At 30.5% G+C, this 24,596-nt stretch overlaps 1 long non-coding RNA gene across 1 annotated transcript; it reads right to left on the bottom strand.

The window, feature by feature from the left end:
* Positions 1-190: 190 nt before the first annotated feature.
* Positions 191-23,720, bottom strand: LOC129964296 (uncharacterized). Its single transcript, XR_008784092.1, has 3 exons — positions 23,490-23,720; positions 3,249-3,347; positions 191-621 (listed from the first exon to the last, which is right to left on the bottom strand). It is a non-coding gene; the product is annotated as an uncharacterized LOC129964296 (long non-coding RNA).
* Positions 23,721-24,596: the final 876 nt, after the last annotated feature.

Genomic DNA, 24,596 nt, shown 5'->3' with positions numbered 1-24,596 from the left:
AAATGTCGCTAACCGAAGTTCAAAATATATGCTGAGAGTTCGAGATACCCACACGAAATTAAATAGGAAATTCATATACATATAAACAAATTTTCGCCTATTCCTTTAACTAATAGGCAAAGTCATTTATTTTCAAGCTTAATAAAAAAGAAACGGTTGTGAACAGCTTTTATTGAAAACCAACCAGGAATACAATTCTTGCCTTATAAATGGTACCATCTCTCACATTAACAAGAGAGTATCACAGAAATGTTACTTCTTGTTACTGTGATACATGATCTTCTCACGACATAAAGGACATCTTCTTCTCTTCTTCAACCACTTGTTAATACATATTTTATGGAACGCATGTGAGCACGAGAGGCACTTCATTTTCTTTCGGGGAACTGATTCTATGCAAATGCAACATAGGTAATTTGTTGAATTATCTCTGCTGGGATTATCACTACTAGCGTTGGCATCCTGAACAATGGTAGATACTTCGCCCTCTTTGACTTTTTTCAATGAGTCAAGCTTTTGCTTTTCTGGATCTGTTTCTGTTAGCACTGAAGATGCTGAATTCTCATCCGAAACGACTGGAGAATGCTTGCGTTTTTGAACACTTTTCATCATTATGATTTCCTGAAAAGAAAACAGGTACTTCCTTATTATAGCAGCCCCTGAAATTCAGTCGCCATGCAACCGAGATATATCGCCAAGATGGTAGTGAAATTTCACCAAAACGTATCATTGCTTCCGTATTACAGTGAAATCATTGCTACGATCTTGAGTAATCCTAAGTTAGACAAGTAAGCATTGTCGCTATAATAGGGAAGCATCAGACAACACGTGAGTAGCAAGTTATGTACACTAATAATTTCAGTTTTTCGTTTTATATGTTGATTTGTATATTTATTTCACATGTCTATTCCACTTAAAAAACACTTAATTTTCCAAATAGACAATTTGCATCATGGATTGAAATTTACTTTATGTCCTTCTTCTCTTCGGCAACAATGCCAATTCGCCAAAGATAAAAAGCAAGATAGCTGAATATTTTTTGAAGGCGATAAATTGCTAAATATGTTAATCTAATCATATTCATTAGTAATAGTTGGTGACTTTTCGGCTGAAATCTAATATAGGGTGCCTCTCTAAAAATGGCAATCTCCAATCAAGATGGCTGAGCAGATAAACAATTATTGTCGGCCATCTTAACTTTTGACTTGCCACTTAGTATTGTTGAAATCCTTGACGAGGTGAAGGGGAATTTAAGTGACATTTCAACCAAGTTTTCTATTATTTGACAGAGATTAGCAAAATTGCACCATATTCTTTATTTTTCCAATACTGTAAGTAGGGTTGTTAGAAAAACTGCCTGCTTGATTGCTTGGATTGCTATATTGACAAAAAGCATATAAGTAAATTTCAACCATATCCTGATAATATATGTAAAAAATAAGGACTTCCAGTCATTCTAATAACATTTTGGTAAAAATGAATTTTAGTGTGCACCTAGCTGCGCCAACAATGCCAAGTCGCCAATAAAGATGGCGGACAAAATAAACAAATACTTCTGCGGAACAGTTACCATTTCCCGCCATCTAATTAGGACTTTTTACTGATAAGTATTGGGTTTTTTTTTTCATACTGCCCGGTGCCTTCTACAGATCTGTAGAAGCAGTGTGCCTTCGGCATCTGTAGAAGGCACCGGGCAGAATTTTTTTAACTTAAAAAAAACATCCTACGGCTTCGCTAGCAGCGGGAGCGGGAACCTAGTAGCTTCACTAGCACTTTGAACATAAAGTCTGTGTGGATAACAGAAACAGTACATAACCAAAAGAAAAGAAAAAACGGAGAAATAAGCAATCGGAACATTCGCCATACAAAATTTCAAACAAACATACTTTTCCCAACTTCATCAACTCGTAATATATATATATATATATATATATATTTAACTCACCCTTCATCCATTCTACAGGTTCGAAATACTCCCGACATAACAAATTATGAAGGGAACCAATCGTTAAAACACCAAAAGAATTACGAGAACTGCGAGGAATTCCATTGCAGCTGTCTTTTAAAGTGAGAATGCAGACGATTTTTTTAAAGCGCATATTGACAATTAAAAATTGCAAAAGAATAAATATTTTCTGTTCGTATTCACATTTAAAAAAAAAGAAAGAAGAAAATAACTTAATTATAAGTACTGATAAGTTATAATAACTTTTAATTATATTTTAATTATAATAAAGAACAAAATTAAAATCTTTAATCGAAATTTTTTTAATATTTTTAATTTAACATTTTTCATAATGTAATTGTAGTTTATGTACAACTCAACCATTGCAAAAAGTAGTAAACAAAACAGCAGTACGGTTGCTATAAGAGGGATCCGATGGGTTTCAATATTGGCCACAAACATCTGGTGCACACTAATCCTCACTTGGGCCAACATTCTGAGTAAGACTTAAGATTAATGTACGATTTCTCGCCAAGCGCATTAAAATCGTGTCAGCCATCTAAAAAATCTCCAGAACTCAGTTTTCCTGGATGACAATCAGAAATGATGACAAACGCATGTAAAACTTAAGACGAATATATAATCTCAAGCCAAAATCGTGCCAATCGTCTATAATCTTGCAAAAAATTCATCATCTGAGATGGTTACTAGAAATGGTAACAATTGGTGTTAAGCCCTCCCAAAATAATTCCTCTTTGGCGACCGTGGCGATTAATCTTAATTTTGACACATTTTCAATAAAAATGTTTTTATGTATAGAAATATTACCAACTTAAAAATAATGTTAGTTAGCATAAGTTGACTTTTTTTTTTTGCGAGTATTCGCCAAATGTAATCCTGACAATCCTTTATTGCAACCCTAAATCCATATGTTACCATTTACAAACATAATTTTTGTAGCCATCCAAGATGACAGGCTTTTGGCCAGTTTTTGGAAGTTTCATACAATTTTGTCCTACTTGGTCGGAAACCGAATGCTAATCTGAAGATTTACCTCGATATATACAAAACTTTATCAATATATTTATAGGAAAAATTGTTAAACTTCAAAATACAATACTAAATTTATGCAACTGTGTATTAGCCAAATGACATTGGTGAACATTAGTTATGAACAGATTTATCAGCTTGCGATCTTTGGCGATTTGGTGCTGATATGCGTTTAATGTACAGGTAACTTAAGCACTAACTTATTCATTCTATGTGAAACTTTTCATAGCAATCTATTAAATTTTAATCTTACTTTTAAAAACTAATTTTGAGATTCCCTTTAAATCGTAGAAAATGATGATTGTAGAAAAGACATGCAGCCAAATTTATCTCCAAAAGTGGAAGAAAATACCTGAAAAATATAAATGTTAATGTTAAAATGCGAGCATGTTTTTTCATGAAATTTTTTGAAATAAATATTTGAAAAGATGAGTTGAGTTGAATTGGGTCTTTGATTATAAATATTGAAAAGACATAATAATCTGCCTCACGATCTTATTTTATTTATTTATTAACAATTATAGCTACAACTCAGGCAACGTGCATCTAATCAATACTACATGCATACAAGGAAAAAAAAAGCGCATCTTTACTATTATACCAAAACATCGTATGTCAAAATTGACAAAATAATTTTGGTCGTCTTAAGAAGTAATAAGTATCCGGAAATAGGATAATGTGACGCCTCATCAGATTCTAACTAGGAATGTGAGCGCTCTTCTAACAAAATTACCTATCTAATAAAATAATTGAGGATCAAAACTAGGTCACTTTGTCACTTACAATTTTGCTAGTCGGTATCTTTTCAAAATTAGATTTTATAAACCCTGTTCCGTTATCCTTGAATATATATATATATATATATCAAGAGCTCCCAAACTGTGGGTCTCTAATACATTTTAGGTGGGATCCACAAAATCTTGAATACAAATGCAGAATTTATTATGTCCTAACAGAAACCATACGAACGTCAATTCCGGATCATGAGTGGAGATTGAATTCCCGAGGACAGAATCTGCGAGGTTAGAGTCCGTCCCGCGTAACATAACCACTAGACAAAAGTGATCATCCTTGTCCGGAGGCTGTTAACTGGGTTATGAAACTGCCACCACAATATTCCTCCACCAATGAGTTGGCGGAAAGACGAACGATATTATCGCGCCAAGAGTTATAATGAGCGTGTGTGAGTTGTTGCTGTTAAGTGGTGATGTTGGCTGTTGCGTCAAGTGAGTCTGACGACTTTTTGATTGCTGCGTCAAGTGAGTTTGTCGACTTGCGTTGATTGCTTTTTTTGTGGGTAGATGGCGCCACGACAGCTGCACAAAGGTTGCGTTTTATAGTTCAGATCATGTCCGGGTCACCAGTGTGGCGATTGCATTTCCGAGGACAAAATCCGCGACGTTAGGGTTCGTAGCCGCGTAAAATAACCACTAGGCAAAAGTGATCACCCTAGTACGGAGGCTGTTAACTGGCTTATGAAGCTACCACCACACAGGAAGATATCCCATTCAATCAGTATCCTATCAGTTAAAATTTCTTCTGAACTCTAATAGAATGGTATTTTAAACATATATATTACATAAGAATTGAAAAAAGTTACCACAATGACTAAATTTTCAAATCTAATATCTAATACTTGATCAGCTGTAAAATTTAAAATCATCTTGTGTTTCGTATGAGAATTTACTTTCTGTTTTTTTACTTGTATGTTGTTGTGTTATTGTTGATTCAAATATGACCTCAACGTCAATTTCGATAGCCAATTCTTCTGCATCAATAATCGTTCCACGGAATGACTTATAGGACTGAAGATTCTTAAAGAACGTTTTGCGGTTTTGAAAAAGATCGAATGTAGATGTCAGACCAAAATCTTTTGTTTCCACTGACACTCTTTGAAATAATGCAATTTTGGATTCTATACTTTTAATATTCTATAACTATCATTCCTTATAAGTTGACATGCAATATGGAGTCAAACAAAAATATAAATAGAAATTTATAGATGAAGTATTCAAATGTGAAAAACTATAATTTATATTTGCAATGTGAAACACTTCACCGATTTTTAACTATAAATTATTTTCGTAAAGCATAGCAGATACCATTGATAGTAATCATTCCTTCATTGGTTTGTATATATATAATACGATAAATTTTTTATTTAACTTCGCAGAATATTGAAAAAAATTGGCTTCTATAAGCTTCCTATAGGCGTCTATACGATGCTTGTTAGGCTAAAAATTTGAAATAGATTTACAATTTTGGAGTCAATACTGATATTAAAGTTCAATTATGTTGCATGTATTTTTGAATTATCTTATTCAAATACACAGGCAGACAGAAAGTCTATTCTTTGATGTATTTGGGGTTAAATTTGTATAAGAAATATATAATTTTGATGTTAAAATCGCATATCAGATTTCATTTGTTGTATTTTAATTTTGCTTTGTTGGAATGCAATGGATTAATAGATCAAAAGACAATCACTCATTAAGTGATCTTTTCCAAAGTTTCATATAGATTTACGAAAAATAAAATCACATGACAAATTCCATTTATCTCGCTCATTACGTTTTGAAATTATTGTGTAAATTTTTATACTTGTGAAGAGGCGGATAAATTTCCTTCTGGTGTGCTTTGTCCAAAATTTAATTAGAATATATATTGTAAACAACACATACCAAATTTCATTGTTCTAGATTTTCCTGTTTTTGAGTGATCTTGTTCATAGACAGTTCAATTTCTTTTTCGAGTTCAGGCAGATCTCAAAGTGAAAATGCATCAAAATATCGGGAATGGCTTTTTTTTTTTTTTTTGACGATTGAATTTTTTTTTAAATTTATTTATTTTATCTCTATCTCTATTAAAAAAGAAAGATAAATATGTGTGTGTCTGTGCATCTGTGTGTGAACAGGCCAGACTGTTCGGTCTACAGCTATTAAATTCGGTACATATATATCTTGGAAATCGGAAATGTCCATCTTTGAGTAATTTTTTACAATTTTAATTAGCTCTCTAATTAATTGAAAACTAAGCTAAACTCTGGAATTTTCCCACGATAATTTCTAAAATATTATTTCACAAAAATGAATTTTACACATTAAATTACGTTTAAAATTTGTCTTTTTAATGACACCAATTTAATGATTAATTTCCCTAAATTTAGGTCATATTTTAAGAATATTTATGTATAATTTTAAACAACAGACGTTGTTGCTCTGAAATTTAAAAAACCGTTAAACTGTTTTTATTTTTCATCAATATTTGATCACGCGATTTTTTTTGCCATTATTGAAAGCTAAGGAAGAAGAATTTTATTTAATATCTGAATAATTTATATGACGAATGTAAAAGTCAAGTGCAATATCAAGTGCAATACTTTGAAAATTAGAAGATATATGAATTGGGCAATTAATTTTTAACTACTCTGTGTTGTCTTGGGAAGGGTTTCCTAGAAAGGTTCATGCACACGATGACTAGAACATATATAAGGCTATTAAAATAACATGACTTGAATTAAATGGCCTTGGTGAAAAATAACATATCTCTGACTATTTGACTGTTAAAAACAATTTGTTGACAGAATCATGGACCAATCAAGGAGTCAATTAAACTTATGTGTGTGAGATTTATTTGAATCAATACATCCAATATCCTCGATGTACCTTGTCACAAGGGCGTCCAATGTATAAAAAAAAGTGAAAATTTTCTAAAATAAACCATTGCGCTTCAGATAGTTTGTTGCATAACGTACTTTAGTTCCATTGTAATAGATTGAGGTTCCATTTCGCATCGCAACCAGTATGTACGATTCTCCGTAAAGAATAAAAAATTCCGTATAATCATGGATGGTTCTTTATTGCATAACTCCTTCTAACTGGTGGTACCACATGCTTTTTCTCGTAGGATGATCCTGTTTTGTTTTTCTTGGATAATTTTGTCTAGTATTTTTAGCTCACTCCCAAAAGCTTACACTCGCAGCAATATCGGAAAACACAGTGCCCAGAACTTCCAAAAATTTCTTTGAAGCTTTCTTAAACACGTTTCATTCATAACGTCATTTATAAGGGGAAATATTTTTCTCCTCGATTTCATATGAAAATTATGTATGGGAACAAATTAGAAAATCAATTAGAGAAGAGAATAAGAAAATCAATTAGATATTAACAATTAGTTAATCTATACAAACAAAACTCATAAATAGTATGTGCGCCTTAAAAACAAGCTATATAATAACTTTCTTTTTCGAATTTTACTTACTAATACGATAAAGCATAAAGAACATGTAAGTGATAACTTCTGACATTTCATTACATAGCTAAGATTTTCATTAATCCAAGACTATTTTTCACATGTAGAAAATATTATTTCAATTTTAGTGTTACTATTCCTATTAAATAAAAACATTAGTTATACTTTAAATAATTAGATGTGTTGATTTTCGAGTCGCCTCTCGGAAGCATTAGCAACTATATTTATTAATTTTCCAGTTGCCAGTCTTTAAAAAATATTTGTAATCCATAAAAAAAAAGTAGCTCTTAGTAGTTTTTAAAAAATCGTTTGGAGCAACATTCATTTAAATTTTTATTTTAAAAAAAAGTTGTGGGGACAAATTATTTTTTACATCAAAAATATTATAAATATATTTCTAAAAATAGAAGTGAAAATATTTTCATTTTGAATAATGCCAGTGTATCAGTTAGTTATAAATAAAACGAAATTCACTTTAAAATAATTACTCAGCAAGTTTAATTTTTTTTCTATTTGCATTATTTGTTCTACTTAGAATTGTGGAATATCTTATTGTCTACAGTAGCTGTAAATAAGAAAATTATTGATTAACAACGCTGTAAAAATGTCATCAAATCGAATAGAATAATTAAGTTTCAACTTTTATATAGCCCAATTCAAGATTATTAATGATATATTTAAACTCGAGAATATTTTAATAAATATGCTTCATGCTTTTTATTTAGCTTGATTTGTTTTATGTATGTTGAGATAGAATTTCCTAATCTGTTTTTCGCTCTCATTTTGATACACTAGAGGTCTAAAATTTGGTATAATTATTTGTTTTAATTGACATTACAATATTTTAACACTTAATAATCTATTAATCGATGAATTTTAATTATAATTTGATTCCAAATAAATGAGATGATTAAAATTTGAGATTAAAGAATTTGAAAAAAAAAAAAAAAATGCAAGATTCCATAACATCTATTATAATGAATTGTGAAAATTTTCTTTGAAACTAAAGACAAAAAAGTAAAAATAAAATGAAAATAAAAATGGCTTATAAAAACGTTTTTTTTATTATTAAAAGTATAAAATAATTTTTTATCAAAAATATGAACCTTTCGTGCATCCCTACGAATAATAAATTTGAATGTGTGCGTGTGTGTGTATGTGTTTATGTGTTGGCATTTTACGGTCAGACTGTTTGACCTAGAGTTACTAAATTTCTGTACTAATAATAAACACCAGTTTGCATGTAATGGCGCTCTACATGTCAGACTGCTTGACCTACAGCTACCAAACTTGGCACATATGTACCTTGGAGGCTGGGTATGCGCGGCTCGGAGCAATTTTTAAAATTTTAATTAATTAAATCTTAAGCTGAATATTGTCGTTTTCCGTGATAATTTCCGAAAATATAATTGTATGAAATCGAACTTTTAAAATAAATGCATTAATAATATCAATTTAATAAAAGTGCAACTTTTTCCTAAATTTCGACAGATTATATATATATATATATATATATTGCATAATTTCCAACAATAGATTACATTATTACCCTGAAATTCAAATCGTTTTCAATATTTCATCAAATATTTAATCGTGCTAATTCCTTCTGTCGTTGGAAGTTAAAGAAGAATTCTTTTTATATCCTTATAGTTTATAGGACAAATAAAAAAATGAAGTTTCAATACTGAAAAATTTAGAAATTGCATGATTTAGAAGACAGAAATTAAGAAGATAGATTGCGTTTTTAATAGCGCTATAATGTCATGGGACTGGTTTTCATTAGAAAAGTTCTTATACACAATAAACAGAAAATATGTCAGACAATTAAAATAACAAGGCTTTAATGTTTCACAATTTAGCGGAATCACAGACATAAAATTTTATCAACACTATCAAACTGAAATTTAATTTAATTTCCAAGACAAAGCAATTCATTGCCTAAGGCGATTAATTCAAAATGAAATAATAAAAACCTCTTGCGTTGTAAGCATTGTTATAAAGAAAATAAGCCACATTAAAAATGATAAAAAAGAAAATTTCAAAACAATGATTGGAAATTAAGATATAGATATGATTAAAATTCCAATTTCCTTGAAATTTTTCTATTAATTCCTCATACTTCTAAAATTCTGTTTTGGCATCCATATGTTGAATAAAAAATATTTTCTACTTTTTAAGCATACTAATAAAAGTTTGCTTAAAATTTTTTTTTGATTTTTATTACTGTGCTAATAATCATTGAACAATCTGAGTAAATATTGCTTGATATTTACGATAATCCTACTTGTTACTTGTGTATATCCATTTAGAAACTTGCTTTATTCTGTTGGAGAAATCGTTTAGTTTTGAAACACTTCAGATATCAATATAAATCTTCAATTTAAAAAAATCCAGGATAGGCTGCGCATAGGCCCAATATCTCTCCTAGATAGTCCTTAATATTTTGTGTCTGTGGATCATAAGCATTGCCTGCCTGATATATTCATTTCTTCAAGTTTTTTCATGAATTAGGGAATGTTTCACTGCTGCTCCGTGTAATTCATGTGCCAAGGCTTTAAATCGGCAATTTCCGTTCTTTCTATTCAAAAATTTGCCCTGAAAAATCAGTTTATTATCCTATTACCTCCCCCCCCCCAACTTCATTTTAACGCGTAGTCTATTGCAAAAATGAAATATAATTATGCCTTAAAACGTTTCATCATGATTAAATGATGCATTGAAAAGTCTGCTATTTATTCTGCCAAGTTTCTCAGGTATTCTCAGAATATCTATGTTCATTGGCTGAAATCTTCCCATTTTATTTTCTAGTATACGAAATATGCAAAGAGAAAGTATTATAATTGTCAGAAAACTAGAAATTTGAGATTTTGACAAATCGCCACGTTTAAACTTAATTAATAACATTTTTTATTTTATCGTCTGCTTTTTATCTAATGCCATTTTATCGAAATTTCTAAAACAAGTTTACAAATTTATATCAAAATGGTACAAAATGCAAAATATTTCCATTTCATTCGGAGTAGAAGTTTGCAGGCAATTCTGGAAAATTAAATATTTTTGAGAAATAAGTATACATATTTTTTAAATTAAAGCCTTATATCATGAAAATCGATTTCGATTTCACAGTGAAACAGAAAATTGAGCATTTTAGTAGAGAATAAAAGATAAAAAAAAATCGATTTCAATCAACTTTTGTATAGTAAATTTTTAAAAATATATTTAACGAAAAAAAGAAGAAGAAAATTGGAAAAACAAGCAGTGAAAAGCTAATTTTTTAAATTTTAAAGTGGGATAAAAATTATTTTCTGAGCAATGGTTCTCTCTAAAATTAAGAAGGAAACCGTTTCTTTTTATATTTTTTAAAATTATTATATTATTGAGTATTTCCTTATTTATCATTTACAATTTTTAAAAGTGCTCCATATAAAACTGTTAGTTAATTTTCAATTAATTAAAATTTTAATAACACTTTCTTAGAGAGCACTTTCTATCGGAAAAGTCAACTATTAAATTGGTAATTCTAAGAATCAACGATCTGGACTGTAGAACATACTTTTTATTTATTTATTTATTTGAACGTTTTTTACTTCCTACGTCGCGGAGCTTACAATTGACAGAAAGTATTCTAGCTTAAAAACATTATGTTCCTATTTAAAAAATTAAAAAAAAAATTATATATACTTCAATTCTACTTTATAAAAATCCGGTGTAAATGAAACTTGTTAGTTGAAAATTCGAATTAAGAATATCTCTTTTTTTTTTTCAATAGCATCATTACAATCATGATCTTAACCTCAACAATTACAACCATCCATCAACGTCTTCGCTGATTGATAAATTATACTTTCTGGTGCATGACTTGCTATCCATTGTCCGAATTTCTAAGCATGAAAGAGGGAGCATTGGGTAGCGAATTCAACACATTCGTGATAAAGAGGCTTACACTACGGTTCTTTTACTTTCTCGTGCACGAAGCACACACACGCACATAAATGCAAATATGAAAATCAGCAAAATATCCAGATTCTGATGAATTTTTACTTTTTTGATCTCTCTGACTCCAAAAATAACATTTTTAGGATTTTGTTTGAACTAGATCACTCAAAACGGGACTTTGCCCTCTTCCATCTTCCCTTTCAGTTGAATTAAACATCCTACGAACTCATACAAGGCATCTAAAACTCAATACAACAGACACAGAAAATGTTTTGCATGTCGAATTCGTGTTTATCGTTACATAATTAGAAACACTTTTTTTTTCCCTTTCTCCATTGATGCTCCGTACAAAGACACTCTTTTTTTCTTTAGAATGAGTCATTTTGCCAGATGTTTCTTCGCTTTCGCACGTGCCGCTAATTATCGAAGAGTTACAACAGAAGCTTTATTCATTTTAAATATTTTATGTATCAAAAAAATCATATTTTATGTGTCAAAAAAATTAAGAAAGAAAATTGCATCAATGTCATCGCTAGTGTTCGTTTTTCGAAATGAACTATCTCTGAAGATTGACAATTCAATATTTTTGTTTCAAATGTGCAATTTTTGACTTGATAACACAATTAGAAGCGGCTATATCAGAACTTCTTTAACATAGGGTTATGAACGTGGAAACATTCACTAGATATCCTTCTTTTATATTCTTACACATATCTAAATAAAAGTTTTTTGAAAAAAAAATCATCTTGACGTTTTTTTAAAAAGTTTTCTAAATAATTATTCCAAAACTAACAGGTATACCCTTCATTGATCCGGATTGAAACTGATCTCATATTCAATATTTTTTGTGTAATTACAAGATATTACTGTGCATACAATCCTTTTGTAGTCGAAAATGTTTTTTTTAAAATTAAAATGGTAATATCGATTGAATCAGAGGATTTTTAAAAGCATCTATAGCTAATTTTCTCCAAAAATTACTATTATTTATTGCCTATATATCAGTAATTTCGGAGTAATTTGTTATATAAATAATTACTGTTATATGAATATTGTTACAAACCTGTAATGCTGTTTCCCAGCAAATGGCCGGCAGTCTCAAGCTGAAGTCAGTCGGGGTCGTAGACGAATATCGAGTCGTCGAGAAGATAACGAAGAACAAGCATTATGTGGATCTCAAGAGATTGCTGAACTGAGTTATGTGCCGTGTCCTGGTGTTTATTGTGGAAGCAGCATCGAATCTTGTGAGGAGTAGCTAGTTGTGTAGTAGTGTGTCGGCAGTTGGATACAGCTAAAGCGTGGAGACAGTGGAGAATTGCAGATGTTTGGAGAGATGTAGAGTGAAGTTACGCAGATTCCCCTCCTCCTGCTGAATTCTGTCTGGCCGCTTTGTGTGCTATGCTTGTTATTATTACCGATTACTACTTGTGGGCTACTGTTTGTTGTAGTGTGCTGCTGTGTGGTCGTCTCGGCTGTACATATTTGTCGTCTTGGTGTTCGTGTTTAATTAAAGTCATAGTTGTTTTCTACTGAGGTCTGTTGATTATTTTCACAAAATACACCCACTACAAACAAACCCGGTGAATTTACGGACTTAATAGAAGAACTGAAGTTTCGTTACAATATTATTAATTTGTTATATAAATAACTATTGCTATATGAATATTATTAATTTGTTATGTAAGTAATTATTGCTAAATGAATATTATTAATTGGTTATATAAATAATTATTATAGGAATATTATTAATTTGTAATATAAGTATTTATAATTATTTTTTTAAACTGTATTTAATATTTTTTACTAATATTGAAGCATAAGAACGATTTTATTGAATTCAATAAGACAATTAAATATAAAAATAAGTCAAATCAATAGATGTTTCTTTTAAAATTGTTTATTACTTGCTTTTGAACTAATATTTTTCCAGATTTCTCCTAAGGTATTCTACCAACAATTTTTCGTTTGCATTCTTATTCTACAACAATAAATATGCTTCATTTGCTTGCAACATTTTTTCTAACCTTAAATTTGATTTTCTTTTTTTTATTTTTATTTATTTTTTTATTTTTTAGACACCGATAAAACGCTATTCCAAATTTCTCACTACTCAAAATTTTATATTTCTCCCAATTACAATATTAATCATTTATTAGCACGTGGAAGATCCTGATAACTATGGCAGGAGATTTTAACGCCACTGTTTTTCAAGTCTAATGAAATAAGCTTTTGAATTCTTTCGTGAATCTTAAAAAAATGCTGTCAAAAATATTAAACAAAGATGCCAAAAAATAAAGGTAGAGTAGTGCAAAGTCTTGCCATTTTTTCTAGCAAAGGAAGATTTATAAATTCCCTAATATAAAAGGCATCGGCATCTATTCTTGTAAATTAAAATAACTACAATTTTTTGCCATTAAGAAAACTGAATCATTAACAAGAAGAAAAACAATAGATTACTTTGGTACATCTTTCATCATTACTTGTCGCCACACCACACCAACATGACTCTACGAAACTGAATTTACCAACCTGATTTTCCATGTAAACTTCCTTCCTCTTTTTTTAAAAATACTTTTATTATATTTCACACCTTTTTAATTACCATACGATTCTTTAAAGGCATGGCATACGATAATCCTATTCCTCTTAGCATTTGCAGGGTGATGGAAGTTGAGAAGCTTCGAATTTTTGCACTCCCTTTATCCTCGCATACTTCGGCATATATTTAATAATTAAATTTTGAAAAATCAATAAATATTTAAAGAAATTTTACATGGAAATGAAATTGGTTAGGAGTAAAACAGAGAATGACATTTGGAAACTTCATTTGTCTGAATAACAAATGGAAGCCATTTTGTCCGCCGATCGGAATGAAAATTTTGTGCCAAATTATAATTTTATAAATAAGATTCTATGTCAGATTTCATTTGTGTAAGTCGTAGTATTCTTTAAGTTACCGCTTTTAAATGCATACGGATGTACAGCCCGACAGACGGCTAACTCATTGAAAGATTTGGTATAAAATTTGTTTCGAATCTCTATAATATTTATTTTGCCAAAATTATGTACTAAATTTTACAGATCTAGCTCTTTTTCGCTTTGAAGTCATCGTATTCACAGTTGCAGTCTGATCTAAAAACAGATAAACTTTATCTGAATGAATTTTGTTCAACATTTGATATGAATCTACAGATTTGGAGTAAAAATAACATAATAAATTTCACACTTATTTCTCAAAGTACTTTTTAATTGTGTTCACAGACAGGCATAATGCCAAAAATGTATTTTCAGAATTCAGGGAGATCTAAAACTTGGAGATTCACTCAATGTCGAATTCTAATTTCTTTCACGATTACCTACTATTATATATTTCATTTACGCTATTATGCACTTCGTATACATGAAAATAAAATTCTGTATAGATCCCCTTCAATTTCCCTTATTTTTAAACACCTGTGGCTCTCAAATGATTTTGAAATTATTATCAAGAGCAAGTTGGATCTTTTTTCTGAAAAGTTTATCGACCCCAATTCTGAACTCATCAATGACATTTTGCATTAAAATTTCTTACATTCGTGCTTCGAAATTCGCTCGTTTCATGCTGTGTCCTGAATTCAATGACTTTTGGTGTCCTTGAAATTGCAAATTGACTGTTGGTCGAAGTTTGGAAAATGATTTCTTATCAGCCTGCAGCCGTCATGCATGAAGTGTAAGTGATAATCTATGCAAATAAGCGAGTGACCAGCCTAGGCTTATCGGCATGGCGGAACTGACTCAACACTGACACTCTCTTATCAAAGAGCACGAATAAATCTCGCATTTCTTCATGCGCTCACGTGCATGTAATAAAATTTGAAGTTCCTAGATTTCTGACAAATAATATAAATAAACCAGCGGTAGTGGTCTTCCTGAAACTTTCTCGTATTTCACAGATAATGCGACCCTTTAAAAAGACCCTCATAAAGTGCGATTCTTTGCTGTTTTTTTTTTAATTCGATTATGACACAAGCAATCAGAACACCAAATTTCGGACCTCTTTTTTTTCCAACCGATTGAAACAAAAATTTGACTCGGGTCTGGCATAGCGTTCACATGCCAAATTTCATTTACGTACACGGAAAAGTAAAAAAAAAAATTCAAATTAACTTGAGCGAATTTCTGTTTATTATGTGCCACCATGAAATTATAATATTAATTTTAATTATAATATGTCCTACTACAATATAAATTAGATTATCCGAAAATCTGTCAACCAATGTCTCTATTAACCAAGCTCAAATCAGAAGGTCGAATATTTTGCTTTTCATTTTCAAGCCGAGTCCAAGTGACTCTGAGACTCAAAAGAACGCCCCTTTTGGGATTTTGTCTATCAAAATTGTATGTCTTTTCTCTATGAAATTTGGTATGGTGTCTTTATATAAAATGTGTAGATGTCTAGGAAATTTTGAACGAAATCATTAGAAAAAGGTGTATCTGTTTATTCGTCTGAATAGAAAGTAAACATGAGCATTGCATAACGCTAAAAGCAAAAGAGGTAAAATTTAATACTCTGTTTTAGTATCAAAAATGTAGATCTATACTAAATTCTGAGCCGAATCTGTTAAAGGATTGATCGTATTTTTGTATGTATATGTACATACCAAATTTTATTTATCTAATGACAGATAAATGAAATTTGGTGTGTGTGTTAAATTGATTTTGAAATGATTTTGTGTGATAAAATGTGATTCAAAATTTCAGTATTGAATCACATTTTGGTTTCATTCTTTTGACAAAAACACATACAAACTACATATTCGATTTCTCTTTTCTATAAAAAGAATCACAAAAGGCTCATGTGCGAAACTGAAAATAAAAGTCTGTACATTCGTGGCTTTCATAGCATTTCATCCAAATCCTCAGTTGTCGCGTGGAGGTAGAGAAGAGGGGGAGGGGGTATTACCTTTATTAAGGATTAGGCAAGAAAGCTTCGGAGAGACCACACCCATTGGTTGCATTTTTGAGTAACTATACACTTTTATTTAAATTAAATCTCGTTTCATGTTTGTAATCATGGAATTTTATAATAGGTTTTTCAGTCACTTTCTTATGAGCTGGAATTCTGAAATTTTATACTTCTGTTTGTTCTTGATAAAAATGCAGCATTTTAATATTTTGAAATTAATTATCAGATTATAAATCAATATATTTAAATTTTGATTTCATACCAACTACATAACTTGAAAATGAATTTCAGAAAAATTGGTTTCAGTATTCTATAACATACATATAATGCAAACTAAAAAAATTAAAACAAGAAAAGTAATTTATAAATTTCTACACCAGTAGAAGCTGTTTAACTAAATGAAATAAATTGTAATTAGTAAACCATTTTTACTAAATTTATTGAATTCACATACATATGGTCAGATAAATACATATGATTCTAAAAAGTAAAATCCATCGTTATTTCAAAATGGAATTCCCCAACTATAACAACATTTTCTCAATGTAGTTTCCATATACTGGAAAGTAATAGTCATTCTTTTAATAATTTGTGATTGACTTTTTTTCAGTTGTTAAAGCAGAAGTATTTTTTTTTTTTTAATATTTCAAAATCGTTTGTCAAGCAGAGGATTTCATCACATGCTTTGTCATCGTTTGGAACAAGAATTTTTCCTCAAAGCTCTGAGTCAACAATTTTTCAGTCAGGATAAAAATGTTGACTTTGACGCAGATTTTGTCAATTGATTGCTAATTCCAAATTAATCACCTGATAATGGTTATCAACGACGATTGTTTTGAGCAGCGTTTTCAAGAACAACATGGGACAAAATTTCAGAAAAATTTCGTTTTATCTAAGAATTGTTAAAGGATTATTTCATTTCATTCAAAATGCCAGAAAAAAAACGCTAACGATTTTTGTTTTCTAATGGTATTGCGCATGTAGAAATGAGCAAATAATCCTTGAAACACAAGGAAAAAGAGGAAATTTTATAAATGAAATTGTAATCGATGTAAAGGGACTCATTAAAGCATTTATGTAACCCGTATCATAATATCTTTTCTAGTAGCTGAAAAAACAGCGGAAGAGGAAGTACGAAAATAAAAATTAGACCAAAGAAGGATAAAAATAAAATAAATAAAAATAAAAACCGCATTCTAATGGTTTTGTTCACAGTTTTAAATAATGAATGGAATTTGGGTTAAAAAAATCGTTTTCTTTTAAGGAAAAGAATTAACATCACAATATTTAAACTCTGGCGTGTAATCTATATGTTTAGTCATTTGGCAAGAGTAATGAGACGTATGATTAAAATTTGTGCAAAACGTTCTGCAGCAGAAACTGCTGCTGCTTTGAACCAAGAACTACCAAATTCGGCAGATAATTGCTTCTTAGGTATTCGGTGTCCACTAATTTTTTTTTTTTTTTTAGGTTTTAGTCATATTTTTAAATTAAAATCAGTTGAAACTTTCTTAAAAATCTGCAGTTTCGGTGTTAAAGCCTTCATCCATCTAATCTTTTGAAATTTTGTACTATCATATTCATAAACAAATTGACATATTTCTAAAAATAATGTTTTAAAAAAAATTTGGAATTGAGGATGTTCTGGATTTTAAATGTTGATATTCATAAAAATTCCGAAATGAAACTTTTGAACATTGGCCACATTTCTTAGGAATCGAAAGAAGAAAAATGCATTAAAAAATAACTATTATAAACCAGTAGGAATCTACGAAACTTTTTCGTATATTCTTTTTTACTTTCTCGTATACGTAGTATAGAGAAAGTATAGTAATCGTCAAAAAATTTGTACTTGAGATTTTGTCGAATCTCCACATTTTAGACATCCTAGAGTTAGAAAAACACATTTTTGGAAAATGTCCGTCTGCCTGTCTGTGACAAAAACAATTCAAAAACGCTTTCAGCTAAACGGCTAGATGGTATACGATCTTTACACCAAATTTTTATATTTCTATCAAATTTTGAATAAAATCTATTCGGTAGAAGTCTGTCTGTCCATCTTTTCCATCTATTTTAACACGATTCGACACACAGATTTAACATTTATAGTGCAGGAACCTGTCAAATTTTGAGCCAAATCCGACAAAGAGTAGATTGTCTGTCTGTACTTTAAGAAATATATAAACGTGATAATTCAAAACCCCAATGATTTAAATATATCAAATTTGACATGGAAGTTTTTGACTAGAATTGTAGTTCCATGTCAAATTTTTGTTTCAATCGATTAGGAACGCATCTAAAATCTAAATTCGATTTTCGGATTTTATTAACAGTATGCCAGGATTAATCGCCAAATAACTCGCCAAAGGTGACACAATAGATTCATTAAAAAATGCTAACTGCAAGCCAAAAGTTAATGTTTCGAAACTATTTAACGTCATTTCAAGGCGTTCTCTGGCATGACACGTTTAATATGGAGTGTGCGAGAAAGATTTTAGGAGACCACTTCGACTGGTTTTTATTTTTAAAAAAAGCATTTTTCCTCTCTTATCAGCATAAAAATTGGAAACCTTGAGCAAGGCCGAGAATGCTATTAATTCACAGATTTTCCTCTTCTCAGTCCTGCATATGAGCGTTTTGTAAATCGTGGTATAGTAAAGGAAACTGAATATGTGCTAAAGAAGGCTTTTTTTTTGTCACTCTATGGAAACCAAAATTTGATACATAACTACAGTTTTTAAAACAAGATCATAGCACTTTTACTTGCAAAACTCGCTGCGCTTTTGAGTTATCGCTTTTACAGGCATTGGAAATGTACAGACCGACAGACGAATAACCTACTGACAGACTGTGTTCAAATTTTGGAACAGATCTAAACTTTTGATACTAAAACAATGTGTAACTTTTAGTTATCTAAATAATTGCGTTTTTAAGTTACCGAGGTTACATGCTTGCGAAAGTGCAGACCGGTAAACGACTCACTTTATGTTGGATTTGGTTTCAAACTCTGATACGGATCTACCCTTTAGATGATAAATCTGTGAGCTGGCTTTTGTGCATATAATTCTTTACATTTTACAAAGTTAGTGTAATTACCATATATCAAATTCCATACGTTTATCTCAGACCATGGTACAACCGGAGTTTAACTCCCTGCTTGGCGAAATTTTCAAAAATCGCCAACAACGGTCTTGTGCCATGTTTTGCGAAATTTTCAAAGGCGAGGGAGCAGATGTTCAATCATAGCGCATAGTAAAGGCGAAAGATAATAGGTTTACCAATCTAGAGAAAATGGAGGTTGCCAGCTTTGGCGCGTTATCGCATCTTGGAGAAGAATGGGGGTTAAACTCCGGTTCAAGCCAGACCATTTTAAGTTATTCTGTTCACAAACAAACAAACAAACATAATGTCAAAAATATGTTTGTTGAACTTAGAAATTCATCAAAATCTCAAGTTTGAATTGTTGACGGTTACAGTACTTTCTTTTTGTATACTTAATTTACGAGAAATTAAAATGGATCGTGTTATTTGTATTTTTTAATTGAAAGGAACTCTTTACCTTCTAAAGAAGAAATGAAAATATCATCAATTATTCATTATGAAAGTAATTTCTAAAACTTATTATTTATTTATTCATCTAATTGTCAGACGCAGACAACTTTATAGTCTCACTCATACTTTGTTATGAATCTATAAAAATTTCAGGCCTCTTCAGCAAAATTTCTGTCTTTATGTAATACATTTCTTCACAAGACAAGAAGAGAATTATTAGCAGTACACATACCATTGACATTTTCAATTTCACTAGAATGTCGTTGCCAGTATGAGTTCAGAAAATCTTCTTAAAAATCGAAAGAACACAATTTATGATTTGGAGTGCTGCTATATTAATATTTTGCTTCAAAACCGTCTTCATTTCAAATGCCTTTATTTTTTTATTTATTTATTTACTTTTTCGTATAAGTAGTATATAGTAATCATCGAAAAATTCGAACTCGAGATTTTTACAAATCTCCAAGTTTTAAACCTCTCTGAGTTCGCAAAGCACATTTCTGGAAAATGTCCGTCTATCTAACTGAGAAAAAAATAACTCAAAAACTCTTTGAGTTTGACGGTTGAAGTTTAGTATAATGTCTTTACACTAAATTTACAGATATCTATCAAATTTTGAGTAAAATCTGTTCAGAGGAAGTCCGTCTGTCCGCAGTTCTAACTATAAAATGAAGAGAACTAGATACATAAAATTCAGTACACAAATTTAACATCTGTAATATAGACACCTATCAAATTTTGAATCAATTCCACCTACGGGTTGATGGTCTGTACTTTCAGAAACATGTAAAAGCTATAATCATAATTCTAAAACGTAAATATATCAAATTCGTTATGAGATTTTGTGACTACAAGTGAAGTTTTGGGTACGACCGGAGTTTAACCCCCTGCTTGTCGCAATTTTCAAAAACCGCCAACTCAACCGCCACGGTCTTGCGCCATGTTTTGAGAAATGTTCAAAAGTGAGGGAGCCGATGTCCAATCATAGAGCATAATAAAGACGAAAGATAATAGGTTTGCCAGTCTGGAGATTGCCGGCTTTGGTGCGTTATCGCAACTTGGCGAAGAAGGGGGTTAAACTCCGGTTCAACAAAGTTTTGTGCCAAATTTTGGTTTCAATCGGTTGAGAAAACCATGACTAAAATACAAATTAGGTTTTCGGATACTATTAACCGCATATCAGGGATTAATCGCCAAATAACTCGCCAAGGATGACACGAAAGATTCAATCAAAATGTTAAATTTATGCCAAAAGTCATTTTTCTTTTTTCATGTCATGCTAAAAGTCAATGTCATACTTTCATACATGTAATAATATATATATGTATATATAGAACAATAGTAATATAATAATTAATATTTGCAGGATTATAATAAAATTTAATAAATTGTAATGACCCGATTATGATCAATATTGTCAAAGATGAATTGAATTTCTGTTTGATATTTCGTTCAATATAATCCTGATAGTTTTTATTACAATCCTAAAAGCCATTTGCTATCATATCTTATAACCATCCAAAATGTCGGAGTTTCGACAATAACTTTTTTTGAAGATTGGCACAATTTTGGCATGCTTGATGAAAAATCTGCATTAGTCTTAAATATTACTTAAACTGTCCTAATTTGATTAGAATGGACTCTTTGAGTAGAATTTCAAGTTTAGAGTGTTAAAAGAATCTTTTCTTTTGCATTTGTGAACTTAGTTTTAATCGAATATTAGGATCTTTTAAAAATATGTGAAATTACACAGCTTCGATTCGAGAATCAGGATTTTTCACTCAAAACCAGAATATTATAGTTGTAACAATAAGTAATCGAGCTACTATATTTAGGGACTTATCGCCATATAACATATCTATTTGGCGATGGTGCCATTCGTTTCAGTTACGGTAAAATTATGTCATATTTAAACTTTTTACACCAGCTAAGCAATTCTGGTGTTAATTTTTGCATTTAAATTAGTCAATAATTGTATATAAAATTTGAATTGGATCTTTTAAGTAATATATCTATTTATTATGTCACTTAAAAATGAATCAGATATTCCAAATTCACAGGTTTCCTTACAGATTTCATTGATTCTATTATATTTTTAAAAAATCGAATGAGAAAGTCATTAGTGAGCCAGCAGTCTGTTTGCCATTTATCTTTAGTTTATTACTCAGGCTCTGCGCTTTTCTTGGACTTCCTTCGTCGTTTCCCACCAGATTTTTTTGCTCCAGAGGACTTTCTCCTTTTCTTACCTCCAGAAGACTTCCTACGCTTTTTGCCACCTCCAGAAGACTTTTTACGTCTTTTACATTCGGATACTTTTCCGGTATCGCCAAGATTTTTCAGGATGTTTCGGTCCATAGCCATCTTCATAATAGGCTTGATGGTTGCATCCAAGGCTTGGGAGTCAATTCCATACTGATTGGCGAGATATTTCTTGAGGTTACTCACTGAACAGCCATTCAACTTTTGCAAATGTGAAATGGCTTGCAAAACGGTGAGCCCATTTGACCCTTGACTAGAAAGTCTGCAGACAGCAGGACTATTTTGATTCATTTTGTTTTAAATTAAAATCTACTTTGGATTTGATTTATAAATTTGGACTCAAAAGTTTTAAAAAATCAACGCTTACCTTCAAAAAAATTTTTAGACTGAAATTATTTCAAAGTATTTCTATTTCTTCATCGCGAGAAGTGTGAATGCACGTTTTTTGGATCTAGCCAATAAAACTCGTAGTTTATTAAATAGCTTAAAATTAACCAATAATATCTCTAAATTTTTAAAATATTTATTGTAATAGAAGTAGTTTTTCTTGTAAACTGAACAAGAGTATGAGAAACGTTGTCTTTTCATTATTTTTTTATTATTCATTTCCCACAATTAATTTTGCTTTCCTTTATATATTATAACACATTTGCCTTTACATTTTCAGTAATTTTATAAAGATAATACAATAAAACAATTTTAAGATAAAAAAGATTCTTCTTCTTTGGAATAATTATCCATAGCATGAGTTTAAATCAGATCTTATTAATCTTTTAAAATATTATCAAATTTAATTTATTTTTCCATATCTTTGAAAATTTTTCTTGATAATGTTAGCACTTAACTGAAAATAAAAGAATACAGTTTGAGTTCATAGTTAGAAATAAATAATTAAAATACGAGTTTCTATAAATATTTATTTGTGACAGATATCCGCTCCTTAGTGGTTCAACCAGAGAACATTATTAGACATTAGTAAGCCATTACACAACGAGTTGACTTCATCCAACAAAGCATCAAACTTTCATTTATTTAAAGCCTGCGACGATATGAGGTTGACTATTTATGTGATTAACGCCATTACATTATCAAAAGATGTTAAACCACTCTTAACACACAAAGCTTATTAGTGAATAATTCAGTGAAATTCCAGAATTGAATGTCCTACGTCGGTTTGAAATAAACTAATGAAACCATTTTTTTTTTTGGCCATCATATTTGGAGTACCATCAGTTGTTACTGAAACAATTCTTTTCAAATCAATTTCTTTCTCAGCACGCGATTTTTTAGCATCCTTACAAATATCTATGCCCTTTATAGTTGTTAGCAACCATTGTTGTTACAATTAATTCTTCCTTAATAACGCTTTCTACAAAATATCGAGCAAAAATAGCTAAACTGCAGATTTAGTGACGTCAGTACTTTCATCAAGGCAATATTAATATAAAAGAAGCGGAGTTAATGTCATCTGTTACATTTCCGGCCAGTTTTAAGATTCTTTTATTGTGTTTCGTGATAGGGAAATGTCTTTGATGAGCTGAATTATCTTACCTTTATCATCAAAATCTTCAAAAAGTGAGGACGCGTATGCTTACCAGGCTTCCCTCAAAAACTCGACCTCTTGAAAGGGCTTATTATGCCGATCAATGGCATTTGCAGCCATGTAACTTGCTGCACTCACATGAGAATTTTTGATAACATACTTAATCATAGACGTCGATTGGTTATTTCTGTCTTTTACTGCACTTGCAGGGAATGGGAATATGCAACACTCGCACCGCGACCGATCACTCGCGTTTGTTCGAATTCCTTCATAGTGAATATTATTTTGAAATAAAAGGCAAACCGTTTTGATCGGTGACGTGCCCAAAATTTTGTGGCGCGTGCCGCTGGTTCACCATCCCAGTCCTAGGGAGCTCTTTATTTATTTAAAATAAAATAAATAATTGTTAGAAAATGAAAAAAATGTAAATAAAGAAAAATAAAAGAAGTAAAATGAAAGAAAATTAATTACGCACAAATATAAAAAATTGCTTTTGGAAAATTCTTCATCGCAACTATTACTGTATGCATATAATCTGCTAAAAATTTATATTTCAGTTAGTTGTCAAGTGCTTTGATAAGCACTCCCTTTTTTTTATACAGGAACTTAGCTTTAGAGTTTTATTTTACCTCTTAATAATGAAATTTTATTTTTTACACACTGAATCAAAACCAAAAAAATGACCAAGATTTTTGCAAAAATGATAACTTTCTTACTGCACTCAAATTTTTAAAAGCTATTATTTTGTGACCTTATTTTTTCCAAAGCAAATATTAGTTACGAATGCTTCTTCATTGTTTCCAAATTACATTCTAAACATGATATTATATGTATATAAAAAAAGGAATTTAGTTAAAAGGACAAACCAAAATTATACGTGTAAGTGCAAGATCCTATCGAATGAAACACACCATTTCTATAACCCCAAGAAAATCTACAATCACAATCCAAGGGATAAAATGCCGAAGAGCTATCAAAAGGGTCTCAAGTTAAATGAAAAACAGTAATAAAGCACATATGAATGAAAACTAATATAAAAATGCTGAAAAAAAAATCTCGTTATTTTTTCCCCACTTTAATAAGTAGTTAGATTTATTTCGGGAAAGGCTAACAGT

The sequence above is a fragment of the Argiope bruennichi genome, chromosome 3 (genome assembly GCF_947563725.1).
Source record: "Argiope bruennichi chromosome 3, qqArgBrue1.1, whole genome shotgun sequence".
Taxonomy (NCBI): Eukaryota; Metazoa; Arthropoda; class Arachnida; order Araneae; family Araneidae; genus Argiope; species Argiope bruennichi.
This window is presented reverse-complemented; position numbering and strand designations above follow the sequence as displayed.